The sequence below is a fragment of the Salvia splendens genome, chromosome 8 (genome assembly GCF_004379255.2).
Source record: "Salvia splendens isolate huo1 chromosome 8, SspV2, whole genome shotgun sequence".
In the NCBI taxonomy this organism is placed as follows: Eukaryota; Viridiplantae; Streptophyta; class Magnoliopsida; order Lamiales; family Lamiaceae; genus Salvia; species Salvia splendens.
Genome location: NC_056039.1, coordinates 25,726,850 through 25,736,035, shown reverse-complemented (window position 1 = coordinate 25,736,035; position 9,186 = coordinate 25,726,850). Strand labels below are relative to the sequence as shown.

Genomic DNA, 9,186 nt, shown 5'->3' with positions numbered 1-9,186 from the left:
GACCTAATCAAACACATGTGGGCGAATTTCGGCCACGAGTAGTGAGTTTTTTAATTCTATGAATTTAATTATGTAATTTTTAATTTTTATGAGTTTAATTATGTAATTTTTAATTTTTAGATTTTTAATTATGTAATTTATATTTTTTAAGATTTTAATTATGTATTTTTTAATTTTTAATGTATTTGTAATATTATTCCGGGTATGTTTAATGTATTTTAATTTTGTGGAAATATTTTTATTTAAATTGAATAATGAAATGGTGGGACCCTTGTGCTCGTCCTTGCGGAAGAGCACGGCTCTGGGGGTTGTGCTCTTGCCTAAGAGCAGGCAGAAAAAGTGGGGCCGGACCCACTACCGTGCTCGTTGGCAAGAGCATTCACGAGCATGATTGTGAATGCTCTTAATGAATAATTGGTTAAGAGTAAGGGAGATAATAAGAGAAAGGGTTGAAATATTGTTAATCGAAAATATAACTCACTTTGTTAAAAATAGAAAAACTTGCGATAAATAAATATGGACTAGTTTTGGACGACCAAAAATGAAAAACATAAATATTTATCGATATGGTAGTAGTATTTCAAAATTAGATGCTCACTTCTCGGAGAATGAATAGAGATAAGATTGAAGCAAAACATAACATTAGAAATGTGTTTGGGAATATTTGAAAAATTCAAAACTTGATCAAAGACTGGTTCGTTCTCAACTGCAACCTGTCTGCAATTTCCACCCTTTTCTATATTCAAATTTATACGACTTCAGCTGCGTATTTGATTAGATAAACTCTTACCAAGTCTTTTTCTTTCAATATTTTTCAATGTCTTTGATAGTATTTTTCTCCATTTCTACCTCAATTCTTCCTTGCCAGGCTCTGAGAAGAGTTTCACTGCCTCAATTCTTCGATCAGTTCTCGGCGTCAGTGACCAAATTTTGAGGTTGCTTCTCTATCACTATTTCTTCTTTGATTTGTGTATCCTACAAAAAATAAAAATACTACTGTCATTTTAGGAGTAATTTTAGAAACATCGATTCCCAAATAATGGAAGTGATTGATGCCCTACCTTTTACTAATTATCACGTGCTGTAATCTGTATTTTGCATGCATTTACATCTCCAAGTTTACTGTAGGAACTCCATTACAGTGTTGTTTTTATGAAACTATTGATGAAAATTGAAATTGCTGGTGACGTTTGCATTATAGAGCAGAGAAAGATTATCTTATCAGGAATAATAATCTTTATCTTTAAAAAAAAATCATTTTAAAGGTTCTTCTTTTTAATAATAATAATAATAATAATAATAATAACTATTATTATTGTTTTCTGATATAATCAATTTATTGGCATTTGTGGAAGATTGGCATCATCATTCTACTCATATGCTTTGCATTCTGGTACTTTGCGATGGCGATTCTAAGGTATTCATCTATTTGCATCCTTGATAATATTCATGAAAGTGGTTGTAAATTGAAAATTTAAACTCCGTTTGGTAAACGGAATTGGAAATGAAATTCTATAGAATTGAATTGGAAGGAATTCAATTCCAGATTTTTGTTTGGCAAATAGAAATAATTGATACGGAATTAAATTTGAAAATTCACGCGCGCACATTACACAAGTTGCACAATCATTAAATACGCACACACACTACACACACATACACGCAACTCACTGTTTACACACACTACACCACTCACAAATATATACACTGCATGCAATGTGTGTATGAACGAGTGTGCATGTGTGCAACATGTGTGTGCAGTGTGTGTGAGAAAATGTGCAGTGTGTGAATATGTGCAATGTGTGTAATTAAATAAATATTTAGTATTTCACTACTTTTCTTTTGATATATAATTTAAATGTGGAATTGGAGTTCAATTCCAAAATCAAAATTTTTTATGGTACCAAACACTAGATTTGGAATTCAAGGCTTCAATTCCAATTCCACACCTTCAATTCCGTATACTAAACGCTGCATTGAAACATTATAACTAAAGTTACCTAGACATGCACACACTGGCGGATCCAGGTAGGGTCGGGCGGGGTCGGCCGACCCCACCACCTGCCACGGAGTGCACCGGAAAGTTACTTTCTTCGGCCTCCGACCCTACGGCGTTCACGTCTCCGCCCCCACCTCACGTCCTCACGCTGTGTGAGATGATGATATGAATTGGAAGGGTATATGTTGGTAAATAACAAACCATAGTAAAGTTACTTTTCTTAGTTCATAAAATGATTGTTTGCTTGTAAGATTATAAAAATATAAGTTGAATTTGAGGAACTTACTTCTTGGGATCTTATTTTGGCAACATAGAAGTTGTTTATGAGCTTAGGTTTGCCAAAAACTTAACAAGAGCTTATCCAAACATTATAATAGACTTAACGGTATACCGAGTGTCAAGAAAGAAAAGAAGAGCCCAACTTGTTATAATTAAATCTATTTATAAGGCAAAACACATCTACAATCCTCCGTAGTGGGAAATAAAATGCAGAACATGTGGCTGTAGGGTAGAGGTTTAAGATACAGGCTAGTTACGTTAGTATCTTCTTGATTTTGATAACTATTATTCCTTACTGCGTAGTTGATCAAGCAAGATCAGGCCTTCCGTGGCAAAATGATTCTCCACAGGAATCGAAGGTTTAATCAAAATGACCATAAGAAGTCACCAATCCTCTTAGTAGGCATAGCTAATTCTTCTAAGTTCTAGTCCCTGTGTAGAAATCATGACAACCCCCCATGAAAGGGTGTTGGTTTCTACAATACCATAAAATAAGTTTGTATCTCTATTTCATTATCATTGCTAGGTTAGCCAAAGATGTCTTCTTTCCATGTATAAAATCATACACTTCGAAATTTACCACTTAAGTTACCTAGAGGCCTTGAGACAACATCAATCGTTGGGAGATGATAACTCTTTTCAGAGGAAAGAAGACTCTGGAAAATTTGTTGCACTTATAAAGCTGTTAGGTCAATTCATAAAAAAAATTAGCTGTAGGAGAAAAGGTTGAATTCGAAGTTTACTGATACGGAGTTGAAAGCGGGTGACAGAAGTGCTCTTGATATTATTTCTTCAAAAGAAATATATTTGCACATTGTCCATGGTAAATAGGCCAAATAGATTCGAAACCGGAGATAAGAATTAAGTAGATAACTCTTTCCTTTTACAGGGAAAGCCCTCTTTCCTATATGAAAAGCTCCAGCCAACAATTGCTGTTTGATACACAGTATTTTTCAATGATAATCCCCTCATCTAACCTAAAGGATTATGTATAAACTATAGACCTATCAAGAAAGAGTGGAAGACAATAATTTATTAGAATGATTAGAAGTTGCATTTGTTGTCATTCTATGTAAGCCATTGTCCCTCCCTTACTTATTCTCCACCACTCCATGATCAAGAAACTGCCCAGCATGTAACTCCTTGCATTGCAGTTCTAAGGTTCAGTTTTAACTAATCACATTATGGAGATTGAATATCACTTCTATAACATGGCTTTGATATCTCTGATCACAATATTGATGGTAAGGATGGGTCTGTGGATGATGAGGAGTAAGGCTTTAGATGCTGCGGAAGAGTGGATTAAGACTACTCTTCTTTACTTAAGCTTCTGTTTGCTTGCCGCTATCAAGGAGTATGTTCTTGATCTGTGTAGGAGACGGCTTAAAGTCATCTATAAGGCTTTCCCTGGCCTGTGTGATTCGCTGTGTTTGTATGTTTTCAGGCCTCAAGTGAGAGGACAGCGGCCGCGTCGCATATATTAGTTTCTTTCAACTGTGAAATTACATGGTGCGTTGACATGGAACTGGAGTGGTTCATCACAGAACCTCTGGTCAAGTTTTATGTATATCCAGATATCCAAGCACATATTTATAATTTTGCTAATGTTTGTTTCAAAGTGAGATGGATTTCAAAACACATATATAAGATTCCCATGTCATAAATGTACATGTTTGGTCTCCATCATTAATTGTGATGGTATTTCAAGATTGCAACCCAAAATATAGGACTATGATATGCAAAACCATAACTTGTCATGCTGTAGTTGCCTACTCTAATATTTCTCCCACCAGCAACGGCTCATTGTTCGAACGAGCCCAAATGACTCTATGAAGAACCTTTTCACACAGCTCGCGATTGAATAATTCTTTAGTTTCTTCTGTCCAATATCTTCTCTGGCTGTTTTGTAACTGATTCGCACTTCTCCCTTGACAACGACTTGTTTTATGCAGACGTCGATTGTAAACTTCTTAGATCCTGTACAAGAAGACTTGTTTTATGTCATTACTGTGTGTAGCTCCTGAAGCTTAATGAAATCATTGCTAACCTGCCATCTTCGAAATAATCTGCGTCACTCTGTGTCGGCAGTGAGCACACCCCATATTTGCATCAACAGCTATAACCTGAAACTGCATGAAGACGAGTCATTTAGGAAGGCTGATACAGACCAAACAGGAAAACTCAGCCTAAAAAACTAGCCTGCCCATTTGATCTATATACCCCACACCAGTTGTTCTCGCAACCGATATGGGACATTGAGTTTGTAACAAAGGCACATTGTATGATAAAATACATATATATACAGTAGGGAGAGAGAGATTTGCAGCAAATAGAAGAGGTTGCTTTCCGGAATAACCCATCTTGATCATGTCACAAGTATAATTGATCACAAAGAAGAGTGTAATATAAATACAAAGCATTTAATTCAGAATAAAAGAAAGGATTTAATTTTATGTATAAGCACGCCTGTGAGATTAGACAGTTAAGTAATGGATTAAAGAAAGGGATTGAGCAGCATAGATTTCGTCCATACTCTATTGGCCTGATGGTGAATGCATGTTACAGCAACCAATAACCAACTTTAGCAATTGCTAAAAGTGAAGTAATTAGTTTTATAATTAGCTGTTGGGTTATCTACCACTAATAAATAGTATTTCCAAAGATAAAGGTAGTCAGAGGAATTAGTAAAAAAACCAAAGTAGTCTCCATCTAGAGGCGTGGGTGTAGTAGAGCTGTTATGTTTATGTGTTCATCAGCAACATTCAAATAGCTTAACAAAAGAGGATTAAAATACTTAGAGCATCCACAGTGAAACTGGACTTCACATAGCCCTCACATAGCCTTCACACTGCCACATCATCAGCACTAAAATTCTCCTGCCACATCAGCTTGCCACATCAACTGGACATCAAATAGCCCTCACATAGCCTTCCCACTACCTATCCACATCACTAATAACAATTATATAATTTAATTTACAATCGTATCAACATACGGAATTTAATTTACGAGACAAATACGGAAAATTCGAATAATACTATTAAAATTTAAAAAGTACATTAATTTAAAAAAAAAGTACAATAATTTAAAAAAGTACAAAAATTAAAAAGTATAATTAAAAAAGTAAAAAAAAATCACTCCTCGCCGTCCTCGTCTCCGTCGTCGCCCAGCCCTTCTTCACCGTCGTCGCCGCAGCCTCTGTCGCCACCTACGCCGCGTCTATTCCCGCCGGTCTCCCTCCTCATCGCCTCCAATTCTTCACGCTGGCTCTGGAGCAATACACGAAGATAATCATTCACCTCGGGGGAGTCTGAGACCATCCCCCGGGAGTCACTGGAGTACCTTCGTAGTTGTTCTCTATTGCTCGTTATTGATCTTGTACAGAAAGAAAGATAGAGAGAGTACTCGTTAAAACAAGTGGTGCGAATGAAAATGACGTTCAAAGCGCGTATATATAGTGTTTTCGAAAAAAAAATTAAAAATTAAAATCTGACGCCGGTCTGACGCCGATCCGGGGCCTACAATGGCGTCGTGAGGATTGGCGTTAGAACCGGCGTCATCACATGAATCGGCATGGCCACGCCGAAGTTGACGCCGATTTCGCCGACGCCAGTCGCAATGGTTCTGCGTCAGAACCGGCGTCGGAGAAAAATCGGCGTCGCGGTTTTGACGCCTCCATTGCTGATGCTCTTACAAAAAAACAACAAAAAACCCCATCATTTTTAATGTTTCATCACCAGCAAAGCCCTTTCCCTCTCTTCAACCTCTCCTTTCTCAACTTTTAAATGAAAATATTTCTTTTTTTCTTTTTTCACCGAAGACAGTCATTTTCTTTCTTTTTTTTCTAAAAAAAGTTCTCCTCTACCATAAAATGTCATAGTTAACTCAACTTAGAAACTAAGAAATGTAAAAAAAATTAGGTGAAAAAGCTTAATAGATTATAGTCTTGGTATGTTAGTTTAAAAATTTAAGTCAAATAAGTTAGTAGAATATGAGTCTATTGCTAAAAAATTTAGTAAAAAGTAGGTATGATAAGTATTAGTAGACATATCGAAAATGAAATTAGTGACAAGTAATGACATATGAGAATAACACATCTCATTCTATTTATTTAATTTTCTTATTTATTGACTTAATTCATTTAACATAAATTTTCTAAACTTCATAAACTTTTTCTTTCTATTAATAAAGGACTTACTGAGAATAAAAATAATAATTAATATAAAAATGAAAAATAAAATAGAAAAATAAATTTACATATTTAAAGAATTATCAAGGTGACAAGACTAAAAACATATCAAGACATACTGACATAGTCATGGCAGTACTATGTTGTGGTGGTTTAAAATGAAAATATCATCACATCACCACGCCGATTTATAGGATTTTTTGTGGTGGCCGCCATGGCTAAATTTTAACTTTTCAGCCCATTTACCCATAGCCCAGCCCAGTCCAGTTAGTCGCATAGCCCGACCCATTTACTCTTCGTATTAAAAAGAGATTTAAGTAAAATAATCTAAACATAAACCCTAAATCTTATTCTCTCTCATGGAAAATCAGCCGCATTTACTCTTTGTATTCAGAGTTTATATTTTATATTTTTATTATTTTCTAATCTTTTAAATTTTTTATATGTATATTAATAATATTTTATTTATTTATTTATGGACCACCATGTCGATACGCCATATCCCTGTGGTGATTTTTAGGCGACTGCGATTAGAGATGCCGAAGGTTTTTGGTTCCGGCGGTTAACCGCGGAACCGTAACCGCCGGTTCAGGTTCCGAACCGGAACCGCCATATTTTGAACCGCGGGCCTGTTCCGGTTCCAAATTTTACGAACCGAAACCGTGCCGAAACCGCCGGTTCTGGACGGTTCCAAACCGGAACCGTGAAAAACCGTAAAAAATCCATGAAATGTAGCCGGAACCGCGAAAAATCACCGGAAACCGGCTGTTCAGAACCGTGAAAAACCATAAAAAATCGCCGGAAAACCGGCGGTTCGGAACCAGAACCGGAACTGAAACTGTGAAATAGCCTCACGGTTCGGTTCCGGTTCCACATTTCTCAAAACCGCAACCGGCGGTTCCGAACCGGAACCGCCGGTTTTTCTAACCGCGGGCATGTCTAACTGCGATATGCGCCATTATGTGAATGACAGCTTTGATTAGCTAGCTTGCATACATTATCTTTCGCGAGACAAAAATTTGTAGCTGTACTACTATCATTCTAAATGTGTTTCATTAAGTAATATAAAAATTTCTGATAAAAATTGAAAAGTATAAAAATCAAGATAAGGAAAGTAATAGTATATGAAAATCAAGAAAGTTAGATAGCATAAATTTTGGGCTAGTTTAAAATCAAAATTAAAAGAATTTTAAAATAGTACTATAAAATTATCTAGATCAAACCAAAATCCTATTCTAGGCAAATGCCCCCTATTTTCAATTCTAAATTTCCCTGCCCACAAGCTCTGATTATACAATTATCGATTAATCAATAATTGAAAGAACTGCTATGTTCTGAGTCTTGAACTACAAGTAGTAGTTCTTCTCTGGACTTTTGTCTCAATATTCACTGAAAATTTAACAAAATTAAGATCAATATCTATAATACATAACATGCTGTTTGGCTTTGTGGATGCTAAGATGAGTTCTAAAACTGAAAATCAAATCTATGTAATTTCTTGCAAGTATAGAAACTTCCCATCTCTTTCTAAAATGATAAAGTAAGAGAAGCACCAAATTACAACAGCAAAATGAAATTCTTCATATGTTCACCATGAATAGCAGATGTAAATGCAGGTGAAAATATATGTTATGACTAAGCCAACTAAATCTGAAATAGGAGATTACTGTGAGAGGTGTAAACTGATTTAAAACAAATAAAGAGTTCAAAGGAGTAAAGAGTCTCAGTTCATAAACACAGCATACCAATTAGTAGACGAGGCAATAAATTGTAAAATTCTAAAGCAGTGAATAAGGATGAACTAAGTCATACTATAAATTATAAGCCTCGATTAATCCACTAAACATGCTTTGACTCAATTACACGCAAAAAGCATGTAAAACATATAAGCAACAAGATTTTAAAGGAGCACATGTCTATGGTCATTCTCAGATTCTGAATCCAAGAATAGTGTATAATCTCAGATTATATATCTTAATAACATATGACTAGTAATTTGTATTTTCAATTTTCTCTCATCTAAAACTAATAATTTCCAACAAAACTCGACAGCAATGTTCTAACGCTTTTAAAATGAACATACTTCCAGTAAACATATTTCCTAGTTATAAAACTGTAGATGTATCCACAGATACGAGGCAAAAGGAAAGAAATATACTACAAAGTAGTTTACTGAAGCTTTAAAAAACATCTCCATGCCATCGATAGATAAGTTTCTCGTCCAAGAATGAAACTATAAAATGTTTCTACCAGAGGCAAACTAACAGTCGATCAACAGACAAACTGTTAATTGCTTCTCTTTTTTGTATCAGAGTTAAGTTCCATAAGGATATGAAAGAAAAATACAAATTAAAAGTGATGGTTCCACAAGTTAACCTATGTCCTCAAGGTACACCCTTCTTTCTTGTTAAAGTCCAACTCCCTTTAATATTAGAAAATTATTTTATAATAAGACAACGAGACTGTGAGCCGTTAGCTAATGCATTTCCATGTCATGCTATCTTCTGTTATCAGATTCTATTTTCTCATCTAGTATAGGATGAATTCCCAGACACTGTAGATTGATTGCTTACATAGCTCAATAACATTCAAGGTGAGAGCTCGCATAAGCCTTCAGTTCAGTGATTCTTAATGCTAGAAGCAACGACAGGCTAATATCAAGGACAATAAATATAGTGTTCGCTAATAAGATTATTACATCTCCCTGAAAGAGCCAAAC

The 9,186-nt window shown here is 35.3% G+C and overlaps 1 long non-coding RNA gene across 1 annotated transcript; it reads left to right on the top strand.

Moving 5' to 3' along the window:
- Positions 1-871: 871 nt before the first annotated feature.
- Positions 872-2,033, top strand: LOC121744412. The gene is made up of 3 exons (XR_006038596.1): positions 872-935; positions 1,356-1,417; positions 2,005-2,033. It is a non-coding gene; the product is annotated as an uncharacterized LOC121744412 (long non-coding RNA).
- Positions 2,034-9,186: the final 7,153 nt, after the last annotated feature.